This window comes from Canis lupus, chromosome 30, assembly GCF_048164855.1.
Source record: "Canis lupus baileyi chromosome 30, mCanLup2.hap1, whole genome shotgun sequence".
Classification (NCBI taxonomy): domain Eukaryota; kingdom Metazoa; phylum Chordata; class Mammalia; order Carnivora; family Canidae; genus Canis; species Canis lupus.
The window spans coordinates 9,314,834-9,342,683 of NC_132867.1; the positions used below are offsets into that span (position 1 = coordinate 9,314,834).

General features: G+C 34.2%; 1 long non-coding RNA gene across 1 annotated transcript in view; it reads right to left on the reverse strand.

Annotated features, from left to right (window-relative positions):
* LOC140621452 (uncharacterized) overlaps positions 1–16,224 on the reverse strand; it is an 85,294-nt gene extending 69,070 nt beyond the window's left edge. Inside the window, exon 1 of the long non-coding RNA XR_012021154.1 lies at positions 16,128–16,224. This is a non-coding gene — a long non-coding RNA (uncharacterized lncRNA). The remainder of the gene's footprint in view (positions 1–16,127) is intronic.
* Positions 16,225–27,850: the final 11,626 nt, after the last annotated feature.

Sequence of the window (27,850 nt, forward strand, 5' to 3'; positions counted from 1 at the left end):
GATAGTATATTAAAAGTTGAGAATGTGCTCAACCCTATATATTCTATACCACAACCACAGAGAAGATTAATACAGAGTAGAATTTAGAGAGTTTTGGGAAGTTCTAAAGCAGATATTCCCTGGAAATAGCTTCTCAGAGAGTATGCATATTTTGTGCACAACTATAGGGAGCAGCCTGTGCTTTTCCACATGACAAAGAGTAGCTTATTGTGACAATGAAAATCAGCATATATGGAGAAACCCCATGGTCTGAACAAAAAGAGCCAAGATTAGATACAGTGTGGCTAAAAGAACTAGGGAACAGATGGAAATATGGCTGTATAAGCACATACACACAATCATATAATTTTTAATTTGAATTTTCATAATTTTTGTTTTGTTTTATTCAGTTTAAAAGATTATTAATGATACATGTACGTATGATAAACTAAAAAGATCAAGCACTTGGTTCTAAATGTACATTTAGTGAATCTAAAGGTAAAATTAACCAATAACTTGACTCTCATTATCACTTCTAAGTAATCTCTACACCCCATGTGGGTCTTGGACTTACAACCCCAAGATGAAGAGGCCCATGCTCTACTAGCCAGTCAGGTGCCCATCTCATTACTGCTTCCAAAGCTTTATTCACTTAGGAAGAGATAGGTGATCCAATCACTGTATCTGTATAACAAATTATCTACAAGTGCAATGGCATAGAACAAGAATTTTCTGTGTTCATAAATTCTTAAAACCAGGAATTCAGACAAGACATAGGAGGGATGTCTTTTCTTTGTTCCATACAACCGAGAGCACAAACTAGAAGAGTGAAAGCTGAGAAAAGAAGTAATCTTGGGTGATGGTGGCTAATGGCTGGGGGTCTCAGTTGTACTCTGTGATTTTTCCTGGTAGGCTAGGTTGGGCTTCCTCATAGCATTGACGCTTAGTTTCCAAGGCAAGTTTCCCAAGAGAGAATCATGTGGACCTCTATTCTTCACAAGTCATATAACATCATTCTTGCAGTACCCTATTCATCATCAGAGAAATCATAACTCTTCACCCAGATACAAGGTGAGAAAATATGGACCTATATTCTGTGGAAGGAATGTCAAATCACCCTGTAAGAGCAGGTGGGGGAGGGAAATGATGATGCAGTATGTATGTATGTATTTTTTTTAATTTTAGTTAACATATACTGTTTTATTAGTTTCAGGGATAGAATTTAGTGATTCATCAGTTGCATATAGCACCCAGTGCTCATTAGATCAAGCGCCCTCCCTAATGCCCATCACCCCATTACCCTCCCCTTCAGCAACTCTCAGTTCGTTTCCTAGAATTAAGAGTCTCTTATGGTTTGCCTCTTTCTCTGTTTTCATCTTATTTTTCATTCTCTTCCCCTACATTTGTTTCTTAAATTCCACATATGAATGAAATCATATGGTATTTGTCTTTCTCTCACTGACTTCACTTAACATAATACCCGCTAGTCCCGCTAGCAAGATTTCATTCTTTTTGATGCTGAGTAATATTACATCGTATATATACACCACGTCTTCTTTATCCATTCGTCTGTCAACGGACATCTGGGCTCATTATTTTAGAAATACATAATATGCCAAACAGGAAAAAAGCACAAAGTCTAAAATTGGAAATTATTCTTCTTTTAGTGAATCTCTCCGAACTCAGTCTTATAATTTTTCCTTTCTGTTTACTATACTTCAAACAGAAAATGATTTATTCATATATTCTTTAAAATTATGACATGACTTGGTTGACTCCATTCTGCTAAAGAACTATAATTCTAACCCCCTAAAGAAGGGTAAGTTCTAGTTTAAGACTTTATAATATGCCATATTTCTGAATATGAGTCAGAAGTACTTTGTGACAGTGATGGCACTATGGTCAAACAATGTACTTTATAAAGTCATTTATAGTGTGACTATAAAGTGTGTGCTGTTGCTGTTGGTTTTTGAAATTTTATAGGTCTTAGAGTGAAATGCTTTAAACACCAATTGGTCAGGATAAATATCCTTGTGAGAAAGAACACAGAAGGCAGGTAGCCTTGGGCCAAGGAATTGCTTTGATTTTTTTTGCAAAATTATGAAGCCATTTTTAATGCCTTTTCTCTTTGTAAAAGTTCTCACCTTCATGATGTTTATGTCTACACTGCATCTTCTTTTGGGCATAAGCATCACTGAGATGTTTGGGAATTTTCTTATACATCATGCAAAAGACAGTTAGATATTAATGGGGCATTTTGAAGCATTGGTGATGACAAATTTCCATTGTGTTCTAGACAAAGGAACTCTGTTTGTAACCAGGGAACCAGCCACGTGTAGCAATCTCCTGCTCAGCTGTTTGAGAGAAACTGCCTGCTTGCCTCCCTGGAAACAGAGAGGGGAATCAGAAGGTCCTAGTAATTATGACAGCTCACAGTATTGGTGAATATGTGGGAGTGGATTGGATTGCAAAGAGAGCATAAAGAGGAGACACAAGTAGTTAAGGGCAGACACTTAGGCAATTCATACATTTTAGGAGGTGGAAAAAGAGAAACTACATGTATAAATTGTAAATATTTAATTAGACAATCTCATAGCCTAACATGATACTTAGCTCACAATAAAACTATTTGGCTCTAAAATGCTATGTATAGGGCGGCCCGGGTGGCTCAGTGGTTTAGCACCACCTTCAGCCCAGGGCATGATTCCGGAGTCCCAGGATCGAGTCCCACATCAGGCTCCCTGCATGGAGCCTGCTTCTACCTCTGCCTCTCTCTCCCTCTGTGTGTGTGTGTGTGTGTGTGTGTGTCTCATGAATAAATAAATATAATCTTAAAAATAATAAAATAAAATGCTATGTTTAAAAAAGAACACACACACAAATACAAAGTGTAAGTTTTGGGAGATTAGCTCTTATCTTCATATTTATGTCAAGAAGAAAACAAAAATAAATGAGAAAAACAACTCTACTATTTTTATTCCTGATTTGCTTAAAATAACCAGGATGGTTTGGAATCTTATTGTTTTCTGAAAAAAAGGTTTGTAAGCCAATGAACTAATAAAATATATTCATGTCTGAGTTCTTATGGGGATAGGGTATAAAGCAAATACATTTCAAATGAACTTAAATAATGTCACTTCTAAAGAAAATTTTAAAAGTGTTTTTTTCTTCTTTTTTTTAATTTTTTTGATTTATGATAGTCACACAGAGAGAAAGAGAGGCAGAGACACAGGCAGAGGGAGAAGCAGGCCCCATGCACCGGGAGCCCGATGTGGGATTCGATCCCGGGTCTCCAGGATCGCGCCCTGGGCCAAAGGCAGGCGCCAAACCGCTGCGCCACCCAGAGATCCCCTCAAAACCCTTTTATATCTTATTTTCCTTCTGCTGTTAATAGAGCCTCACCTAAACAACAAAAAAAGTTGTCAAAAAATAAAATAAATAAATAAATGAAAAAGCATGAAAGGGCAACCACTCCAACAATGTCAGCTTTCTCTTGTGATGGCAGGCCACTTAAATCACCAAACGACAGTAGCAGTAAGAGCAGGATCCCCAGAGCCCAGGTTTCTTTCTGAAAGAAAAAATATGGTCCGTTTGACTCCAACAGCTGTCAAGCATTTTATCACCAATCTCTGCAGCGTCCCATATAGTTAAAAGCTTTGACATTAATGGGTAAGGAGAACTTGAAAACAAACAATACAGATTAATATCCCTCATGCATGATTTTGAATGTGCAGCCATCAGAAAAAATCAGACAAGTGTGTTAATATTGAAACCAGATTTTGATGAAAATAGAAGTATGTATTTCATTAATATATAAAAGATTAGGTAGACAAAGAGCATATAGAGAATGGGATGTAATACCTACTCCTGACGTATAAGAGTATTTTGTGCAATACAATTATGCTTTAAGAAAAACAAGGGAAAATTGGTATATAAGTTTCAGGTGCATAACATCATAATTTGATACTGTATACACTACAAGGTGATTATCAGTATAAGTCTAGTTATCCATCACCACATAATTGAGCCCTTTTACCCATTCTGCCTACCCCAATGCCCTTCCCTTCTGGTAACTACCAATCTTTTCTCTGTATCTATGAGCTTGTTTTTGTCTTATTTATTTTGCTTTGCTTTTTAGATTCTACAAATAAATAAAATCATATGGTATTTGTCACTTTCCATCTGACAGTTTCACTTATCATAGTAACTTCAAGGTCCATCTATGTTTTCATAAATGGCAAGATCTTGTTCCTTTTAGTGGCTGAGTTGTAGTTTATTGTATACATATACCACAATTTTTTAATTCATTTATCTATCACTGGACACTTGGGTTGCTTCTTGATTATTATAAATAACGCTGCAATGAACAGAAGGGGACATATATCTTTTTGAATTAGTGTTTCCATATTCTTCAGATAACTATCCAGAAATGGAACAGCTGGATCATATGGTAGTTATATTTTTCATTTTTACAAGAAACTTCCTTACTGTTTCCACGGTGCTTGCACCAACTTATATGCCCACCAATAGTGTGCAAAGGTTTTCTTTTCTCCACATCTTGACAATACTTGTTATTTCTGTCTTGAAGGTGATATTTCATTGCAATTTTAATTTGTATTTCCCTGATAATTGTGATGTTGAATATCTTTTTATGTGCCTGTTGGCCATCTGTATGACTTCTTTAGAACAGTGTCTATTCAGATTCTTTACCATTTTTAAAATTTTGATTCCAGTACAGTTAACATAATATTATACTAGTTTTAGGTGTGCAATATAGTAAATAAACACTGTGTACATTACTCAGTGCTCATGATGATAAGTGTATTCTCTATTTTTTTGATAAGTGTATTCTCAATCCCCTTCACCTATTTCACCCATCCCACCATCCACCTCCCCTCTAATAGCCATTAGCTTGTTAAAAATCTGTTTTTTAACTAATCCTTTTTCTTCATTCATTTGTTTTGCTTCTTCCACCTACTAATGAAATCATATGGTAGATAACTTTCTCTGATTTATTTCACTTAGCATTATACTCTCTAGATCCTTCTATGTTGCATATCTCTACCCACTTTTTCATCCTGTTTTTTGTTATTGCTATTGTTAATAAAGTGTGCTTTTAAATTAGTATACCTGCATGTTGAATTTAAACTACTTCTTTATTCTCTAGGGGTGCATCACAAGAATATTTTTGGACTTTACAAGGTCAAATTTATGTACTCTCAACACAGTAATGTAAAATTCCAGAATACGGTATTTGTATTTTTATGGAGAAGTGTGTACTGTTGCTCTTGGTGACACCAATAAATATTACTAGTTTAGTAAATACTTAACTTCTTTGGCCAAAACTATTAATGTAAAATGCAAAGTCTAAGAGCCTTTTCTAAATGTGAATCATTTTATTAATTTAAAGGATTCTTCTTCCTTTCCCCACTGTAACTAAAATAGTGATTATCCTGTTGATATGGAGAGAACTTGTTTGTAAAGTCTTTAGAGTTATGTGCCATGACTTTTTGCGTACATGAAAAAATCTTTTTTTTTTAAATGAGCAAAGGCTGAATATGATCTAAACAAACTGTGCCTGATTAAATAAAATCACAAAAATTCAGGGCAAAAGTCAAGCATGAACATATCCTCAAAGGTAAATATACTATTCTGAAGCCAGTTACATTGATAGAGGTTGGAAGTGATCACAAAGAAGTCCTGATAGTGTGATAATCTCTTTTTTCACTTGTCCTCTTTACATCATCATTGTTCTCATCTTTTCAAGCCTTTTATAGTTGTCATCTCATCTTTCATTCTTGTGATTTTCCAATACATCTTTGTGTGCCTTTATTATGTCATAGTATCTCCTACACTATAATTTAATGAGGCACAACCAAAAAGAAATGGAGAGAAAACCATTCAGCTTTTGAGCATTATTTAGTATGCCCTAAATTGGCAGGTATTGGGCAATTAACAATAAAACGTATGAAAAATGCAAATTTTCAGAGGTTTATCTACTGAGCTAAATTATAATGTCTGAATTATTTTTAGTATAGGAAAGAGTGACATGCTTAGAATGCACACACAAAACTGAGGAGCAGGGACACCTGGGTGGCTCAGTGGTTGAGCATCTACCTTTGGCTTAGGTTGTGATCCCAGAGTTCTGGGATCAAGTCCCACATTCTACTCTTTGCAGGGAGTCTTCTTCTCCCTCTGTCTATGTCTCTGCCTCTCTTTGTGTGTCTCTCATGAATAAATAAATAAAATATGTAAAAAAACTGAAGTAGCAATATTTTGGGCATCATATGGCAGTAGTCAGTGCAAAATGGCTAACCATCAGTAAGCTCTGCACCTATTTGTTCTGCTACTTTAAAGTATGATTTAGACTCTGCCTTAACCTGATTTGTTCTATTGTAGTTGTTCATAATTTTAAAAGACACTCACGTGTGCTTTCTTAGTATGTGCAGGGAGCAAACATTAGGTATTTTCTCTGCATGGCTCAAATCCATGGCTGTACAACTGTAAATACCCCAAATCCATTAGGCAAATGCCTAGAAAAGTACAGAAAGGAAGCAACTAGAAGCATTAACAAACAATCACAAAGCTCTGTAAAGAGATGCTCATTTTTTGCCTTCCAGGTTCCTATATAACGTCAGAGTGGCAATATAGAATGATTGGCAAGCTAATGTTCTCTGAGGATGAGCATGAATTCCTTTGATTAATCTTTTGGTGCCTGATTAGCTGCTATTACAGGCTTCCATAAACAATGTCATTTCTACCCATGTCCTTCCACATAACCTTATGCACTAGCAAAGAATAGTGGGGAAAAATTTAAAATTCTACTCAGCCTCTGTATCCTTTCATTTCTGAATATTTTCTATTGTTTCTATTGTTAAGCTCCTAAGTATTCTCATGCCCCTGGCCACCAAAAATTTCCATTGTTTCAGCCTTCTTTACTCTTTCAAAATTTGCATGGCTTATAAACTATTTTCTCAGGATTTGTAAAATAATGTGAACATGCATATAAAAATTGAGCATTTATTAAAATCTATTATGTGGTTGGTAATTTATATGCATTGTTTCACTTATATCTCACATGAATTCTTTAAAAGAGATTTTATTATCCTTAGTTCATAATGAAGAATCAAAAGATTCATGAGATTAAGCAGCAGGCACACTAATCAGAGCTGGTTGCTGATAGATATGGAACCCAAAATCTCTGGAGCGTATATATCTAAACCTTATACTCTTTCTGTAATGCCAATCTGAAAAACTGATGAATACTTTTGTAATGTAATGTAGAAGACTGTGAGGCTTCCTGAATATGTGGTAGCCAAAAAATAAAAATTAAAAAAAAAAAACAAAACAGCAGAGGTGACATTAAACTCTAGAAAAGTCACCTTCCTTATTACTGACCTTGGCTTCTATTTTTCATCCTTCTCCTCAATTTTATGTGTATCTAGCCTGAGCAGATCCTTCTATTTCATTTTTCTGCTTAGCCACATCAATGGCCAGCCTCCTACCTTACTTTCTTTGAATTCTACCATTGTGTTTTCTATAATGAAGGTGGCTCTAATGGGTTGAATTATGACTCCCTAAAATACTTATGTTGAAGCTTGACCCTCTGGTACCTCAAAATGTGGCTATGTTTGCAGAAGCGTTCGAAGAGGTTACTAAATTGAGGCCTAATCCAATATGACTGGTGTCCTTATGGTAAGAGATCAAGACATACAGAGATACAAGGAATGTCCACACAGATGGGAAGGCCATGTGAGGATACAGCAAGAAAGAAGCCACCTGCAAGCTAAGAAAGGCCTCAGGAGAAATGAACTCTGCTGACATCTTGATCTTGGACTTCTAGCTTCTAGAATTGTGAGAAAATACATTTTCATTTTTTAAGCCAACCAGTCTGTGGTATTCTGCTATGGTAGCTCTAGAGAACTAATACTGTGATTTTCAAAAACAAGGCTTACATGGACTGAAAAGCAGACAGGAGAAGTGGGAGGCTTCCCTGTGAATTCATTGTTGGACAATTCTCTCAAGAGCTTTTCATGAGGTTGGAGACATTTGCCTGTGGCTGCGAGGTAATGGCTAATAATATATTAATGGATCTCCCTGGCATTTTAACTACATATTCCTAGCAATATATCTTTAACACTGAGGAAAGGTACTACTAATTTATTTTCGGTCACTTTTTCTTGAAGAAGAGTGAGAAAAAAATAGGAGGAGGAAGTTTTCCTCAAATTTTCCTGTTCTGGGCAGCCCAGGTGGCTCAGCAGTTTAGTGCCACTTTCAGCCCAGGACGTGATCCTGGAGACCAGGGCTCGAGTCCCACGTCAGGCTCCCTGAATGGAGCCAGAGCCAGCTTCTCCCTCTGCCTGTGTTTCTGCCTTTCTCTCTCTCTCTGTCTCTCATGAATAAGTAAATAAAATCTTTAAAAAAAAATTCCTATTCTGTTTATAGCAACTGGCTGTATTTTCATAAAAATGCTGAAAAGTGGTGGAATGGAACTCTGTCTTATGATTTCCATGTCTACTGAAACTCTATGTCCCTGAAATTCAGAAAATAATGTAAGAATAAAGACAAATCAATAAAGACAAATCATAATTTTAAAATGTTTTAAGTGATAAGTGCATGCTATCATAAAAGAAGAGTATCCTTGTGGCTCCCCCATGAAGGTTCTGAGGCAAAAACATTGGTTCAGATAGTCTATTTATGAAATGATACATGAAAACACAAGGAGAAAGTAGAGAAATGGGGGCTATGGTAGGTAGAAAAGCCAATAGAGTGTACATCAACTGGAACTCCAAAACATAGTGCAATAGTCTCAGGGATAGTTGGGAAGAATGGAGCATTTATCTACAGGCTCCCATCTGCCAGGTGTTGAGTAATGAGTCATGTTAACTCCTTCAAAATTCCTATAATACTTCAGAAATCCTTTATTGGAGAAGAGTAACAAGCAGGCCCTTGGAGTGGGAAGCTATGAGTCTACAGTGTACTATCCAAAACTCTAGGCAAACTCTTGTGGATCAAGGAATTTCAGGGCTGGGCATCAAAGGCATCTGATAGATTTTGGGTATACTCTAATTTTATAAATTAGCAAAAACATGAAAACTGCTTAAGTTGTAATCAATATTTAAGTGAATATAGTCTATGTAATTTGAATAGCTGTACTTTATATGGAAATAATAAGCTTGGTAAAGTAAGACATTTTAGCGTTGGGTAAAGCTGTAGTGACTTGAAATCCAAGGAAGCTTTCACATGTGATTTTGATATTCACCAGGTGTAGTCATCTTACAAAGCTTTATTCATATTTACAAAGCTTTAATTTACATGACTTGGTACAAACTATATGAGAAAAAAATATTTAGCTGGATGATACAATAATGGCAATGATTATAAAGTGGTGTGTATATGTATAATTTTGAAATATTCTTTATCTTATTGGTCAGTTCTATTTCATTGGCCCTTAAATTTGAAAGATTTGGAGTATGTGGAGACGGAGGCATATTTATGTACTTTTATTGTAATAAAGGTGGGCACAAGAGGTAAACAAACTAAAAAAAAAAGAGGTAAACAAACTATAATTGTGCATCACAATGAATTTATACAGGTGAATACCTATGATACCACAGCTGTAACAAGAAGCCTAACCAGGATCAGCACCACAGAAATGCCCTCATCCCTCCTTCCTGTCATTAGTCCTACAAAGGATAACAGCTATTCTGACTTCCAACATCATAAATTAGTTTTACCTACTTTTGGATACAATATAAGTGGAATAATAAATATATTCTTTTTAGTTTTGTGCTTCTTTCACTATTATTTTCATGAGATTCATTCACATTGTTGCATGTAGGACAGTAGTTCATTTATCCTCATTGCAGCTTAGAATTCCATGTGTAAGTATAATAATTTATCAATTTTTCCAGATGAATGTAAACTGCTTCCACCCAGAACTGCAATGTTTCTTGAGAAATTCAAACTTCATAGTTTAGAATAAAATTGTTTTTTTCTAGTTACATGCAATCAAAAGAAGCCACTTTTCTTGCTCAAGTGAAACAATTATAGCTTTTTTCACCTATAATTTAATATCCTCAAAATAATATTTTTTGCTTCTTTATCATTATTATTTTTTTACATAGGATACCACACCCAATGTGGAGCCCAATGCAGGGCTTGAACTACAATCCTGAGATCAAGACCTGAGCTGAGATGAAGAGTCGGATCAACTAACTGAGCCACCCAGGCATTCCAAAATTTTATGCCTTTATACATAGGTATTTGGATATTTTACACAGAACATAAAATTACAGACACGTAATTTTAGGAAGTAATCCATTCAATATATAAATATGTTTGAGCACCTACTCTATGCAAGCTATTTTGCTATGCACTAGAGCCACGATGACAAAAAAAAAACTGAGTCCCTAACCTTCCCCAGTGAGGTTTACAATCTAGAGGGCCCAAAAAGAAAAGCAAAATAGCAATTATGAACCAAGTATCAACTAACAAGAGAAATGGCATACAGGTTTCTCTCAGAGAACAAAGAAAGAAACCTAACCACACTTGTAGGAGGGCAGGGTTCAGGGACAGCTTCCTGGAGAGAGTGCGTTATCCAGCAATTGGGTTGTATGCAAGCAAAAGGCAGCAAAGTGTGTTCTGGTCCTGTGGTGAGAAAGAGATTGAAATGTCGGGGAAAATGAGAGTACTTCACTTTGGGACTGAAGAGGTACTAGGTTTTGTCCTTCATAAAATAAAAGTAGTAGATAAAGTGATCAATCTTCTAGCTCTAACATTTATATAAATATTGGTGCCCTGTTGGTGTGGCCTCTAAAATTACTTTAAACACTTTCAGAAAGAAATATTGAATTTGATTGTTTTAACCTCCTGTAATGGTATTGGAGTAATGTGATATCCACAGAGGTCCAGCCCGTGCTGTTAAAATGGCTTACAGAACAAGAGAAAATAAATCTCCATAGGTAAAGTTTATGATATGACCTTCTCTTACCTCAAACTTGAATATCTTACACTTTAAGAACTATTCTCAATATTTCTCAAATATTTTTGACATAAAAACCACTTGAGCAGAACAAATGCATTCATTTGTTTTACTCCTAAATTATCACAGGGAGGGGCTGCGGGATCTAGAGTCATGGGAATAAAAATAAAGAAATCCTCACCAGAAGGAGTGCAATAACTAGCAGAGCTTCTCATTAAAATGATTACTTCATAACAAAACAAAAGCAGGTTTCATTTCAAAATTATTAACACTACAAGAGACCAATCATGAGCCAAATAAAGAACACTCTTCAAAGAACCACTAATAATGCTTTGGACTATTTTGTGAATCATTTTTTGAAGGGCTGATCAACATAATAACCCCCTTTCCATTCACCTTGCCACCACCCTCACATATATTTAGGAGCATTTATTAATTGTCCTTGGACATTGCTAAACATAATGTGCTACAAGCCTATATATTGAATTAAATTCATTAACAACCTAAAAAAGAAAAAGAAATTTCATATTTCTCTGCTTAGAGTTGTTGAATTTTATTTCTCTGTACATTTGTTAGACTTCTTTGGACAGACTCTCACTATGTTTAAAAAATATATTTGTTACCTAATAGACTTTTCTTTGGTAAGACATCATGTTCTCTATGTCTTTTCATGTATATCTCATCTGTGTCATGATAATATATAGATATATTAACTTTGTCACCCTATAAATCTATACCTTAATAAAAATATATTTATTTTTAATATATACAAATATAGTTATTTTAATTTCCACTAGTAAAATATCTCCTTGTGTATGGTTAAAAATGTGTAGTAAAAAGAAAATTATAGCTTTTCAAATAGTCCACAATTACAACACAGAAATTACAATTAATATTAGAAGCATTTTCTTCCATTTGTGTGTTTATTTGCAGAATTGAGATCTACAGCAGCTAAGGATTATGTTCAGTAGCATGCAGTGAAAACCTATTATGATAGCTTAACAAAAAATTTTCCTGGTATTTCCCAAATTTTTGGTTATTGTTTTGCTTGTCTTGATATAACAAGTTGTGTAGAGATAGGCAGTTCAGGACTTTTACAGCACTTCCAAAGAAAATTCCCCTTCTCTCTACTCCTCCATCCTTATTGTACAGCTTTATTTTCATAGCAACTTGATCCTGGCAAGATAACTACTCCCAGCATTCCACCCAGAAAGAAGGAAGCATCAAAGACCATGAGACAATGCTTATGTCAGTAAAGTGTAAGTTTCCCAGAAATCATAGCAGAATATCATTTGGTCAACCTTACCTTAGAGGGACTTGGGCCAGGATAGTATTTAATAGGGCATTCTCCCCTTTAACTACTTAGTGTTTTTTTAAAAAAAACAATATTAGGCAAGCAACTCACAATGTCTGCCATAAGACTATACATACTGCAAATGTAATTTTTCCTGATTTACTATACTTAAATTATTCTATATACAGTTTTTCATAACCCAAAAGGTTTTCATAAACATTACTATAAAGGTTATATGTCTGTTTAGTCACTCATCTATTCATTTCATTATTGCTGAACAAACATTAAAGTTTTTTTCTATTAATATTAAATATTTAATACTAATTCAAAATATTTGTTGTTCATAACATTTTATACAAAGTATTATGCCAATTAGCCAGTATTTTAGATTTATAAGTATTGTTTTATATTCTGTCCTCTATCCAATAACATGGAAAATACATTATTTTAATAAGAAGTTTTCCTAGTAAATATTCTGTAAGCACATTTCACTGCCTAGCTTTATCCTTAATTCTTACATTATTTAAAATCATGGTCTTTTTTTTTTAAGATTTTATTTATTTATTCATGAGAATACACAGAGAGGAGAGAGAGAGAGAGAGAGGCAGAGACACAGGCAGAGAGAGGAGCAGGCTCCATGCAGGGAGCCTGACGTGGGACTCGATCCCAGGGTTCCAGGATCAGGCCCTGGGCTAAAAGCAGTGCTAAACTGCTGAGCCACCCTGGCTGCCCATCAAATCATGGTCTTAATGAATATTCTTAAAATCAATTGGGATGTGCAAACTTCAAGAAGGTTTAGAATTTTGCTTCAGCACCATTCAACATAGAATTCATGTATTAAAAATTATACTATGATTTAATATCTTGCATTAGCTAGAAACCTCAGTAGAATCACTAATATTAGATAAAGGAAACATGAAAATAAATTGTTCTTTCATTAGGAAGGAAAAATGAAGAATCTTAAAATTAAGCTTTCATCTGCTTATAAAAATGATAATTGAGAATTTTAGCTCTCTATTCTGTTGCTACTGATTTGAGAGATTCAATATAAAATCAAAAAGTTAAAAGAGGCATAATTCTCTGCCCTGTATTAATGCTGGGCCAGGTATGCTCTCCTGTCTCTCTGGTAAACAATTCTGAGACCAAGCCATTAATAATTTAACTTCTTTCTCCATAAAGTATCTGCTACCTCAAGGTAAGACTGTACTAACTAAAGAATTTGCTTATCAAAACTAACAGCTTGCTCATCATTCTCTCAATGAAGACTTTTATCTCCCAGTATCCACAAATCCAAACATTCTATCCTAAACTTTGGACAATCCCTACAAGTTCCCAACCATGAATATCTGTCTTAAAATCATCCAGGACAGGCTTAGAAGTCTATACATATATTTTTTAAAGTTTATTTAAATTCCAGTTCATTAACATACAGTGTAATATTAGTTTTATGTATACTCCTAGAAGAGAACACAGGCAGTAACTTCTTTGTCTTTGGCAGTAGCAACTTTTTTCTAGATGTGTCTCAGAAGGCAAGGAAAATAAAAACAACAATAAACTAGACTACATCAAAATAAAAAGCTTCTGCACAGAGAAGAAAATGATCAACAAAACTAAAAGGCGACCTATGGAATGGGAAAAGATATTTGCAAACGACATATCTGATAAAAGGTTAGTGTTCAAAATCTATAAAGATTCGAACTCAAAACCCAAAAACAAACAATCTGATTAAAAATGAGAAGACAAAAAAAAAAATGAGAAGACATGAATAAACATTTTCCCAAAGAAGATTTTCAGATGGACAAATACACATGAAAAGATGCACAACATCACTCATCATCAGGGAAATGCCAATCAAAACAACAACCACTTTACACCTGTCAGAATGGCTAAAATCAACAACACAAGAAGCAACAGGTGTTGGAGATGATGTAGAGAAAGGGAACTTTTCTTGCACTGTTGATGAGACTATCTTCTTATAACTAAGACACTAAGACTCTGTAAGGATGATATTCTCATTTACTGCCACATACCTACTAAACTTAGTTTTACTTAATTAACAGATTTTCATTATGGTCTAAGGGAGAAAGTAGTAAATATTGTATATTTATATGAGAAGGCATCAAAAACATCAAAAATAGTATGTGTATTAGACATATTAGACATAAATTTTACCAGCTTTATATCTAGAGTACTTCACTTGGTAATCATCTAGTGCTGATTATCAGACGAATCTGAAGATAACTTTGATCTAATTTGACAACTAAGACAATTTAGAAGGATAGGCTTGCATTTGTTTTCCAAAAACACATACACTCTTACTTTTTAAGTATATTTTGACCATTTAGAATATAATCTTGATCAATAACAACAATGAATCCACCTCCAGGTTTGATTTTAAACTAAAATGGCAAGGCCAAGATGAAAATTGGTGAAAATGATCCAGCACAATATTTTCTAGAATTAATAGAACACTATGAATAGTCTATATTAAAAGATATTTATATAGCCTGGATACTATAAACTGAAGCGGAAAGTTTGACGAGCCATTTTAAGGCATTTCTTGCTTTTCAAATCAACTTTCTCTAGACTGATAAAGCTGGCTACTCTGACGCAGAGAAAGGAATGCATAGCTACCTTCCCCAGTAGCTCTCCTATGTTTAACAACCATCACTGTCAGATATGTCTACTTTAGACCAAATTAAAATCCTGCTTGGTAACTTCTGACAAGCTGATTACTCTCATTCTAACATCAGAAGGCGGTGGTATCAATCTCTGAATATCTCTTTGCAGTAGTGCTCATGGGACAGTTTTGTCAGGACAATGTTTCATTCTGGATGGAAGTGGTAAAAGGATAGATAGAAAGGAAAGGGGAAAAATTAGATCCAGGAGTCCTTAGAGCACTATCAGAAGGTGAGATAAAGGAAACCCCAGGAAAGTTGCCCATACGCACAGACATTCTATTATCCCATCCTTCTCCACACTTCCCCCCACTTTCTCTTATTTAAAGACACTGGGACAGAAATCAAAATTGCCTTTGAGAAAGGTTAATTCATTTTGACTCAATTACAAAACTTCTATATAACTTGAATTCCATTAATAAGACAGTCTTTAACCTTCCAACCTTCTCTTCAGACTAAAGAATTCAAATTCTTTTCTTTGTTGTTTTGCTCTATCCCCCAGGCTTATCGACATTCTCCATCTCCATCAAGCTCTATAGCAAAAAATCAGGTAGTAATCTTCTAAAGGCCTAGACCAGATTTAGAAGCATGTGCTCTTTTTTTCTATACTGTTATCTTGGTATAGAAAATATAGGGTAGGATATTTACAAATACATATTTCCAAGCAAAGCATCACAATATGTGGCAGAGGCGATTTTCTCCTGACGCCAGCAATCCAAGCACACACAGCATGTGTCTGGGGCAGATGCAGTCAACATGATGGAATATGAGCGGGTTGCCTTTCTGAGAGGACTGTGTCTAGCATTTCTTGGAAACATTCAAAAATACATCTTTATAGAAGGCTCTAGGTTAAATAGGCCACATGCTAAGAGAGCTATCTGATTAAAAGCAGTGCTTGAAAACATGCTGCTTTGTTTGTAAAATAAATGTTAGCATAACTTATGAAACATCACCACTTAAAAAAAAAATTACCCACCCTTTTTGCAGATGATTTAAATTCTTCTGGAATCAACACAACAGAAAAAAGCAAGTGATAAGAATAGTGTGTTCACATAATATTATTCACAGATCTAATATTGTTCCTGAAAGATTTGACAACAGGAAAAAGTATCATTAGAAAATTAGATAAAGGCTTTTTTACTAGTAGGTTATAGCAAAGATTGATTGCCATCAGATGAGAGAAAACACTTACCTGTGATTGAAAATACAATTAACAAAAAGTTTGAATCCAGTCCAAAATGTAAAGTATTTCTAGTTTTCAATCTTGCTGGAGGTCTGCTTGGCCTAAATAAACAAAAAGCCAAAATGCATTGTCATCCTGTTATCTGCTCCCTTTTTCTTCAACTTTAAGTAATACAGTAAAAACCAAGAGCATATCAAAACTGAGATATTTCTGCAAAAAAAAAAAAAATTACACACAAAGAAGGACTAGATCCTGTCATAATCAATCACATTTGATTTAGATATAAATACCTCAGTTGTGGAAAATTCAATCTAATAGGTGGATCTTAACAAACTCCATGTTTACTCATAAGAGGCAAACACAATGAGAAAAAATATTCAATCTTACTAAAATAAAAAAAAAAATAGAGATTAATGAAACAAAGAGATGTTTCCACCTATTGCATTGGACGATTTGTGTGACAATCAATGCCCAGTGCTGGTCTGGGGAAGAAATTTGGTAATATGTATCAAGAGTTATAAATATGTTCATATTTTTTACTTTAAAAATCATAGTAAAAGTATATAAACAAATATCCTTATTGTCTGAGCTGTATCTCCTCAATAAAAGGCTGTGCATTTTCAGGGTTTGGTTGATTTCATTTTGTAATACAAGGAATTGAGTAAATAATTATACCCTCATGCTAACCAATGCTCTCTTCCTCCTATTTGGCTGTTAAAAACCCCCAAATCTAATTTGATGTACATTGCTAATGAATGTATAAAACTTCATGCATTCATTTCATACTTCTTGCTTCAGTTTATTTTTTTCTATGCTTAGTTTCCTAACACAATGATTTTCTCAGGTGCTATTTTCATTATGTTATTTTACATTTCTTGTAAGCTACTTTATTTAAGCATTTTGGAAATAAAACAGATTATTAAAATATTAAATGTTCATCAAATAAGATATTATGTGGAAATAATTTCAACAGAATCTACAACGTAATGAGTACTTAATGAATTTCTATGATTCTAACCTTATGAAAACCAAAAATTCAAATCAAAAGAGAATTTTTAATAGAATATAAGCTTTTACAATTAAGATAAAAACGGAAATAAAATGAGACTATACTTACAATAAAATTAAAATTATGATATAAAATATAAGTGAAAAAGCAAGGGGTAATTAAAAGTACACAATTTTGTGCATATGAGAGGGAGAAAGAGGGAAAGAGAAAGAATATATTTTTCTATGTACCCCCCCCACACAAAAATTCCAACAATCTTATTAAAAGAATTTGCTTCTTATTTTATATATTTTCAAAATATTGTTTTCACATTACTTCTATAACATAAAGTATTATCTTTTTAACAGAATTAAATGTCAAATTTTGTTAAATGTTAAATATTTTTATCTTGCTTTTATAATGCATTTAATTTAAACCTTTACCTGGAGAAGGCCATGATCCTTAGGCAGACAAAATTTTACAATTTACATTTTATTAATGAGGCATTTGAGACCTGGATCAGCAAAGTGACTTCCCAAGGCCAGAAATGTTGCTAAACTTAGGGATAAATTAGAGAACCAGTACCCTGGCATATTTCAGTTTTTATTGTAGGACTTTTTCTACTGTAATTATGCTACCTATCTCTTATTATGCTTGTCTTCTAAGCCTGCTGCGAGATAACCTTTGCATCTGACTTAAGTATGATGTAGGCATATTTTTAATGCTTATTTTCACGAAATTCAAATTAATTTGAAGCTTAGTTGAACAACATTGTCAACTGTATTGTGGAGAAGCTCTCTACACTTCATTTCCTCCTCGGCGGAGGGGAATTGGATCTCTCCTTAGAGATGAGAGTGGGCACAGTCCAAGGATATGGAAAGCCATTAAATTGGGAGGCATTTGTGGGCAGATGGGGCGTGTTTGAGGATCTCTGAAGCTCCTGACAGAGGCAGGAGGCCAGCAAAATGGACGGGGAAGTTGTGAAGTCTGGCGTCAGGCTGACAGCAGAAATGTGAGGGGAATCTGTTAAAGTCAGTGCCCAGGCTGAAGGCAGCTGCATGATGACAGGGAAGCCACAAGGGTCACTGCTCACACAGCACTTGTGCCATGGCTGAGGGAGCCATGGGGCCTGGAACAGAGGAAGCAGCTGGGCTGTGAGGTGGATCCAAGTGCTGAGGCAGGAAGCAGGTGGTCACAGGAGGAGGAAAAGATGAGGCTTGTGCTGTGGAGCATCTGCCCCTCACATTGGCTCCTGTGGAAAAGCTCTACAAAGATTAAAATGTGGGGGGGAAGCATTTATTTTGACTAATCATCCTCAAAAGCAGTTTTGACACCTACAATGCTGAAAGGAAGGGCTACTGTGGACAAGAAAGCAAGAAATGTGGATTTCTCTAGGGCTAAGTTGTCTCAGAAAAAGCAATGGCAACAAACACATTTCCATGAGAGGCCAGGCAGTCAGTGAGGAATCACTCCTTTACTTCTGACTTTTCCATTGACTGATGTGTGCCTCTAAGCAAGTTGCTAAATCTCTTTGTACCTATCTTCCTACTGGAAAAATGGATATCTTGCTGTAAAACATATAGCACCTTCCAGGGAGTAAATGTTTCCAAACAGAAATGCTGCATATGCAAAATACTCTAATTTTCAAGGGAAAATTTGTTTGTATAATTTTTACATCTACAATTAAATCAAAATCCTCTTTTGAAAAGTTTTCTCTCTAAAAACACATTCTAAAATTATTAAATGGAATGTGCCATGTTAATAAATAAAAATTAAAAAAAAAAAGAATGTGCCATGTTTTGATTGTTGCTTTAAATCATTTCTACTTTATTTACCAATAGAGAAAACCAGACATGGGAAATTCCCTTCACATTAGCTGATTTAATTGAAATAAGTAAAAAGCATATTTTAAATTGTCCTTTTGCACTTACCAGAGGAAAATACAATTTTAGAACTTAATCTATAGAGGCTTTAATATATTCTTTTTAGCTAACAAGAAGGCCCTAGTCTCACTCGACAATAGATGCTCCTATGACAATAAAGAAATAAATAAAATAAACATAAAAAGCCAGAGCTGTCATTATACTTGTAGGAAAATCACTTGACTAGTAAGTAGATCATTCCTGAAGTTTCATGCATTTTTAGGGAGATATTTAAAAACTAAAGTGTTATTTTCTATAAAGTACTACTACACACACATACACACAAACGTATATGATTAGCACTATGCTAGTTCCTCTGTTACCTTTCTCCAGAGCAGAATTCTGAACTTAACTAATAATACAGATTCTGAAATTCTCACACCACATATTCTGAATCAGTAGATAAAAGGCAGAGCAAGGTAATCTGTGTTTTTAATAAGTGCCCTAGGGAATAAGAAAGTTTAGGAAACATTGCTCTAAAAGACTCCTTGGTGTGTGGTAGGTAAATAACTCAATTCACCTAGATTCCGTCTTAGCACAGACCATCCATGACAGCACTAATAAATTGTGCATGAAATTGATCTCACCTATATTGGAGACCCAATTTGCCCTGCAGTATGTCCTGTGTGCTTTTGACTCAGGCTTTGATTTCAGTTGCTGCTCATTTGTGGTCTGATGCTGTGCAAACCTCATTTACAGGGAGGATTTTAATTTTTCTCAATGACTAAGTTTGCTTTCCTCCCTCTCTTCTGTTACTGCTTTTTCAATGAGGAGATCTCAAGTCCTAGAATCCAACTTTTTCTGATTTCAGTCCAAAATAAAAGCTTAAACCCAAACAAAACTCACTGCAGAGAACATGGTCAGAAGAATGAGTTGCATTTCTTAAATTCTTCTTTTGTGCTTTGTAGATATTTTTTAACTTAATGTAAATTAGAATCTATGTCTTAGTGAATCTAAGACACAAGTAGAGTGGTTGCACTCTTATTATCTTAGCCACGATGCTTATTGGTGCTGTATCATAATGAGATTAGACTAAAACAAGAAATAACCATTTGAGTTTGTTTCCTTGTTTTACAACCTTTTCACATTCCAGCTTCTTCGCATAAAAAGGATTAGCAGAACAGAGTGCACTGTACCAGAATACTAAATGTCCTCACATTCTATGTCCTTGAGGAAATTTGAACTGAAAAAAAAAGACCTTCTTTGCTAAAAGATGTACAATGAAGTAACATACATATGCACTAAGCCAAATTCTACCACTATCTAAGCTATGTATCGTGAATAAATAATGCCCTTTAAGAAACTACACAAACTCCTTTTGATCACTAGATTTCTATTCCATAAATTGCTGCTACAGATTTACATGCTTCCTAACTTACAACCAGTGAATATATGAAGCAGTGAGAAAGTAGAGTCTATTGTGATTGCCATATTGTGGCTGCCTCCAAATTATACAGTTTTAGAAATTATTTCCCTTACAAGGATGAGGGTGATGTGATACTTAACATTCTGTTATTATCAAGAAGATCATGAATATTAAACCAACTGAGATTTAGCTAACAAAATTTTAAGGTTTGTGGAAGAAGTGTTCATTTATTTTCAATTAATAATAAATAACTGTCTTATAACCAAAACTATGGTCCTTGCTACTTGAACATCTGTAAAATAAAAAGGCATGAAGAAACATTCAAGAAAATAGTCCATTACAGCTGTAAAAAGGAAGTTGAAAGAGCATCATTGTAAATCTTCACAATCAGCAAACCACAAATATAGGAGAAAAATATGAACTTTAAATTACAATATTTTGCTTTAACCCCCTAAGCAAATGTAGATTTTTAAACCCCAAAGTAAATACTGCTTAAGAATATAGTTCTAAATGAAATATGTATAAATATTGTGATTACAATAGAGTAGTTTTAGGGATGCCTGGGTGGCTCAGCTGTTGAGCATCTGCCTTTGGCTCAGGGTGTGATCCTGGGATCTGGGATCAAGTCCCCCATCGGGCTCCCTATGAGGAGCCTCTTTCTCCCTCTGCCTATGTCTCTGCCTCTCTCTCTCTCTCTGTATCTCTCATGAGAAATAAATAAATCTTAAAAAAAAAACAATAGAGTAGCTTTAGAGGCCAGAATCATATTCTTGTTTGCATTTCTTTGTGATCATGTTAAGTGCACAGGTTGAAAAGATTTTTATTTATTTATTTTTTGGCACTTGAAACCAACAAGGTTTCTTCTGAAGCTTGACAGACTGATTTTAAAATTTATACAAAAGATTAAAGGGTCAATAATAGCTAAGAATTTTTTGCAGAAAAAGAATAGAATGGAGACTTTCTCTCCATGTCTTATTATGAAGCTATAATAAATATGGTAGTATGGTCTTGTATTGGGGATTTACAAATTAACATATGAAATATTATAAAGAGTTTAGAGACACGTCATACATGGAAACAATATATGATTCAGGTGGCATGCAAGATCAGTTAAAAAAATCAATTAATGGAAGTGAAGAAAAATGATATATATGTAAAAAACTATAGGAAATTAGATGCCTACCTCATAATTTATAGACTTTATCCAAATAGGTCAAAAACATAAATATCAAAAACAAAGCTTTAGTATAAAATATAAGTTAATATGTTTCTGACCTTGGGATAGATTTTCTTAAAGAAGACAGAAAAGGTGCTATTTATATAAGACATGATTGACAAAATTGACTATTTAAATTAAAAATTCAACTTTTTCAAAAGGTACCTTAAGTTAAAAGAAAATATAAAATAAAAACTAGTACAAGATATTACAATAATGTAACTGACAAAGGAACAAAATAAAGGGTATATAAAAAGGAAAGAAACTCTTCTAAAAATCAATAACAAAAAAAACCAACATGGTAGAAAAATAGGCAAAAGACATAAACAGGCATTTTAGAGGAGATGAAACACAGATGACCAGGAATAATATAAAGAGAAGCTCAACCTCTTTGTGATTAGGGAAATGCAAATCTACACTACAATGAAACCATTTCATATCCATGTAGTTGACAAAAATTAAGAACTGTGATAATATTTTGTGCTACTGTGTTTATCTTCAACATTGAATTTAAAGAACTAAACTGGAAAATAATTTGGCAACATTATTTAAAGTTATCATTATCATATTCTGCTATTCAACATTTTCATTTCTAAGTATGTATATCCAAGAATATCCCTCACACATGTACACTTGGATGCATATGCATGAATATTACTAGCAAGGCTACTTATGAGTGCAGATTAACCTAACTGAAGAAGAGAATGAATAATTAAATTATGGTATATGACTTCAATATAATCTTATAACTGTGACACTGAACAAATATACCTATAACAGTGAAAATGAAGAAATAAAAGGTTATTTGCAACAATTTAGAATAATGAAATTCAATGTAATTTTGGCCTTAGGGAAAAGGAGATAAGCGAATCCTAGAAGACTATCAACAGTCTTACATCCTTTTTATAAAAAGAAAGTTCTGAATAGTTAAAGCTGTATATAGATAGATAGACATGCACATATATGGCTGTATATACAGAGAGACATACATATATATACAGACATATCCTCTATGTGTGTATATATGTATATGTATACACATTTTACATATAAAAAGATATAAATAGAAAACATAAGTAGATATCAGTGTGTTAGTTCTTGGTTTAGTTGGTGAGTTCAAGAGCATGCAATGTATTTTAGATGATAGATATAGATAAATGATGATGATGATAGATAGATAAGCCCATACAAGTAATTTTAAATAGATATGATGAATGATTATTCCAATTCTGTGAATCTGAAAGACACTGTCCTAGTCAGTTTGGGCTGATATAACAGAATACCATAGATGAGGTAGCTTATAAATAACAGAAATTTATTTCTCATAGTTCTGGAGGCTGGGAAGTCTAAAATTAAGGTGCAGATCCAATGAGTGGCGAAAGCCCACTTCCTAGTTCATAGACTGCCGTCTTCTCACTGTGTTCTCACATAGGGGAAGGGGCAAGGCAGCTAACTGGTGACTCCTTTATAAGGGTACTAATCACCTTCCAAAGCGCCCACCTCCTAATACCATCACATTGGGAATTAGGTTTTAATGAACCCACAAATTTTAAGGGGATACAAAAGTTCCGTGTATAGCAACATTAAATTAAATTAAAAATAAATTAAATTAAAAAATAAAAGAAAATAAATACTATTTGGCTCCAAAGTAGTTCTCAAATCATTATTACTGGCATCACCTGGAATGTTTTATAAAACTTCAGATAATTGGGCCTCTACCCTCTAGAGATTCTGCTTTAGTGGATATGGGTAGAGCCAAAAAATAGCCTCCCTAGTGATTTTGATGTGATATATGCTCACAATATTAGAAATACCGAAATACCTATTGATAGGAAATGCTACATTGACTCTATCACAATAAAAAAATAAATGTTTTTTATCATGCTATTTGTCACAGTGACTTGAATTTCCTCTGGCCTTAAATGATGTAAACCTATACTCTCAAGACCCTCCATTGTTCCAACATTATAGTTCATATTAAGGCATGCCACATGCTAAATATTAAAATCTGTAGTAATAATAATTAAAATAATAGGTATTTAGAGCAGTATACTTAATCTATCTTGATTACCTATGTTATGGAATGAATTGTGTCCTCCCCAAAACTCATATGTTGAGGTCATAACCCCCAGAATGCGACTATATTTGAGGATAAGGGTTTTACAGAGATAATTAAGTTAAAATAATGTTTTTAGAATGGGCCTTTTCCAATATGAATGGTGTCCTTATAAGAACAGGAAATTTGGATACAGAATCATACAGAGGGAAGACCATGTGAAGACACAGAGAGTTGACAGCCACATATGATCCAAAGAGAAAGTCTTTAGAAGAAAGTGACCCTGCCAACACCTTGATTTCAGACTTCTAGTTTCCAAACCTGTAAGGAAACAAATTTATATTCTTTATGTCATCGTCTGTGGTACTTTGTTACAGGCGCTCCAGCAAACTAATATACATCATAAAAGCTGACTTAAATAGAGAGCAGTAAGTTTAGGGAGAATTGGCAACACTATATTGCAGAAAATCATTTTAGCCTTACTAACTAAATTCTGGTATTAAATATGGAGGAACAAACTGGATGAAAAACTGGTTTGTCTGTATGTTTCCATGTCCACTCAAGCACAGATAGCAAATATATCTCTCTTATCACTCTTTTACCAGAAACACAGGTCTGATACTGACAGGAAATGGCAGCTTTCATTCAATAGTTTCTTAAAATTTGATACAAATGCAGATCAATTTTCAGGATTCATAATGTTTAACCACTATATGAGATGGATATTTGTTATAATTTTTGACTTATTTGTTTTTAACACCCAATTTCCACCTCACTTTTTAAATTGTGCCTCAATTTCAAACTCTGGTGGCACATGGCCAAGTCAGATGGGCAGGTGACACGATGCTTCTCACCAGGAAATAAATCTCCAGTGCCAGGGAACAAAGCCGTGTTGTGATTGTCATTGGCCTTAGGAACTGTTGCTTTTATGGTCTTTTTAAATTAAAAATATTAATAATTATATTTTATAATTATATTAGTATAAATATTATATAGCTGGATTTTCTTCTCATTTTAAAATAAACTAAACTATATTTTATGGGCACCTAATAGCTCTGTGCCTAGTGAATAAGTCAGTTCCAACAAGAAGTCTAGAGATAGGAAGATTTCCCTTATTATGATGAAGTGCTCTAGGAAATTTCCTTGCCTTGACCTTCACCAGAGTTCCTACTTTTTAGCCTTATAGAGTTTTGGGGTTTCTTTGTTGTTGTTGTTGTTTGTTGTTGTTGTTGTTTTTAATGACTTTTTAACTCAGAAAAATGTGGTCCTTCTATATTTGTTTCACTTTTTAAAGGTAGAATTAAGCCTTCACAGTCTATGTATCCTGAAACAAGGTTGTTGGCACAGAAATCTCCTGTATGGCATAAATCAGTATATTAAGCACCAGAGGTATTTCAGACTTTAGTGGAGTCTATATGACTTTCAAACCACACATCAAGTACATGAACCCTCACTTTGTTCTAAAAAAAATTTTATCTTTATCAAGTGTTTTCTTAAGTCTCAAAAAAAAAAGTCAGAGAAAATCAGATTTTCAAATATTAATTTTCTGAAAAATCTATGCTGGACTAATTGTATCCTAAGTCAAGACATATATCATCCAAATATCCCAAGTTGTGAAAAACTCTAACAGTGAAAGATGAATAGTTCTATAGCAATTTGTTTTTATGAGTAAAATGTTTTAATGCTATACATTAATAGATTAGCCTCATTTCAAAAGCAAGTGTGCTAACATTACATGGTAGTCTCACAATAATACAAATACAGTCTACTAGCTGAGACCCAGATAAAGGGAATAAGAAACCTAGAACACAAAATGTAAGGAAGTACTCACTCTCAGGCCACACAAGTGCAGGTCAATACTTACATAGCCCTAAAAGTTAAGGACTGCCTCAAAGTAACATAGGCCTCTCATACCCTTGTCCCAGCTCTATATACCAGCATATTAGTATACAGATCTTTCTTGACTGATAGAGTTATGTCCCAATAGACATATCCTAACTTGAAAATATCATATGTTGAAATGCATTTAATATACCCAGTGTACTGAACATCATAGATTAGCTTAGCCCAATTTAAACATGCTCAGAACACTTAGATTCACCAACAGTTCGATAAAATCATCTATCACAAAGCCTGTTTTGTAATAAAGTGCTGAATACCTCATGTGATGTATTGAATACTATACTGAAAGTGAAAAACAGAATGGTTGTATGGAAACAGAATACTTGTGAATGTACTGCTGGTGACCCTCAGGATCACGTGGCTGACTGGAAGCTGCAGCTTGCTGCCATTGCCCCCTTCAGAAGGGAGGATCCCATGGCATAGCACTATCTCAGGAAAAGATTCAAATTCACATTGGAAGTATGGTTTCTAGCAAATGCGTATGTATCACTTTCACATGAATGTAAAGCCTAAAAATCATAAGTCAACCATTATTAAGTTAGGGATTGTCAGTATTCACAAAGGAAAGCCAAACTGTAACGCTTGATTTGGTTATGATAAAAGCCTGATTTCAGATTAATCTGTCATTGTGTAGAACATGAAAATGAAACAAAGCTAATGACCAGTCACTCCACTGCAAAATTTCTTCCAGTGCAGTACAATAAAGAGGTATTGGTTATATACCCTTACTTATTCCTTCCTGTCAAGTCTTCACTACTTTTGTGTTTTGTTCTGTGCAGCCTTTTCAGAAGTTACATTGGTTTAGTTCAGGCATTATTATTACTAAATTGTAGACAAAGAAAATCACTAACCTATAAAAGGTCCACATGAATTTACAACATGTATTGCAGGTATGCAGCTCAACCCAAAATCAAAGGTTAAGAAATAGCATTGGTCTTATTTTTCTATAATGAAAATTTCTGAGCCTATGCATCCATTCTTTGTATCTAATGAAAAAAATTAATCTTTTTCATGCTTTAATAGTTCTCTTCATCTACCCCAGGATGGTTCCATAATTCAAAGATCTTAAGTAGTGACACAGCATTGGGGAAGGGGTTGAGAGGCCTGATAAGAGGTTTCAACCAGAGTCCACAGAGTTTATCCTTAACTTTAGGGAGAATTCAACAATGTCTTTGGCTTTAATATAAATAGAATACAATCAAATCATGTTTTTTAAAAGGCACTGATACAAGGTCACACTTGGAAAAAAGTCTGATAAAGAGGTTTTCCTTCAAAGAGAATTCATTATAAACCAAGAAGCAAAGTGGAAAAAAAAGAAAAATAATAAGAAATTATCAGTAAGGAAGAGCAGACAACAGCTAACCAAAACACCAAGGAAAGGTCAATCATGGAAAACGACTGTAATGTTCCTGAGTATTGCTAAAACAAAAGTTCTGTTTTCTCTACATGAGGCCAGTGCTAATTAATTTTCATGCAAGAAGAATTTAGGTGACTATACCTTTTTAATTGATAGTGTAGTTCCACTGAATCGAGATGTACCTCAGAGTGGGCCTCCATCGGAAGTTCAAAATGGTGAGAGAAAAAGGAGGGGCAATTTCTCCATTAATTTAAGAAACAGCCTGGGGGTTTAATTCAGTGTTCTGCTTTTCAAAGGCAAGGCACTTATGAAAGGATTGAAGGCAAAAGCAAGTAAAGTTAGGACTCATTTCCTGCTGCCAATCTTGCAGTCTAATTTGATAATGTCTCTTTCCATGTAAATTCCCACCCTTCTTCTAAGAATTAGGAGTTTTGCCTAACTCTTATTTTGATTTATAAATATGTGTCCTAAATTTGCTTTTGTTATCACAGGGCTCTACCATTTTGAATGGATGACAGTGAATGCTCTTGTTTGTTTACAGTTCTTTGGAAGAAGAACTACTTTAGAAATACTTTCACAATCAATGGGAAAATAGTGAAGAAAGCATCATGCATAGTTGAGATGAAGTAAATGTAATGCAAATCAAAGACATTTGTATCCTGTGAGTTACTCTTAAGTTACACATCTCCATCTCTGTTCACTTCTTATTATAAATCATGGAATTGAAGAATTAATAAAAAGCTCATATTAGTCACTACTACATAGTAGTGAAAAAGTGACATATGGTTTTAAAATCATGATGTGATGTTGCTTTATAAATATTTATAACTGGCATGGTTTGGTTTTAATAGCTTTGGTATAAGGTGGGGAAGCAGAAACACACACTTCAAAAGTAATTTACCATAGGCTATAAATAAAATTTTAA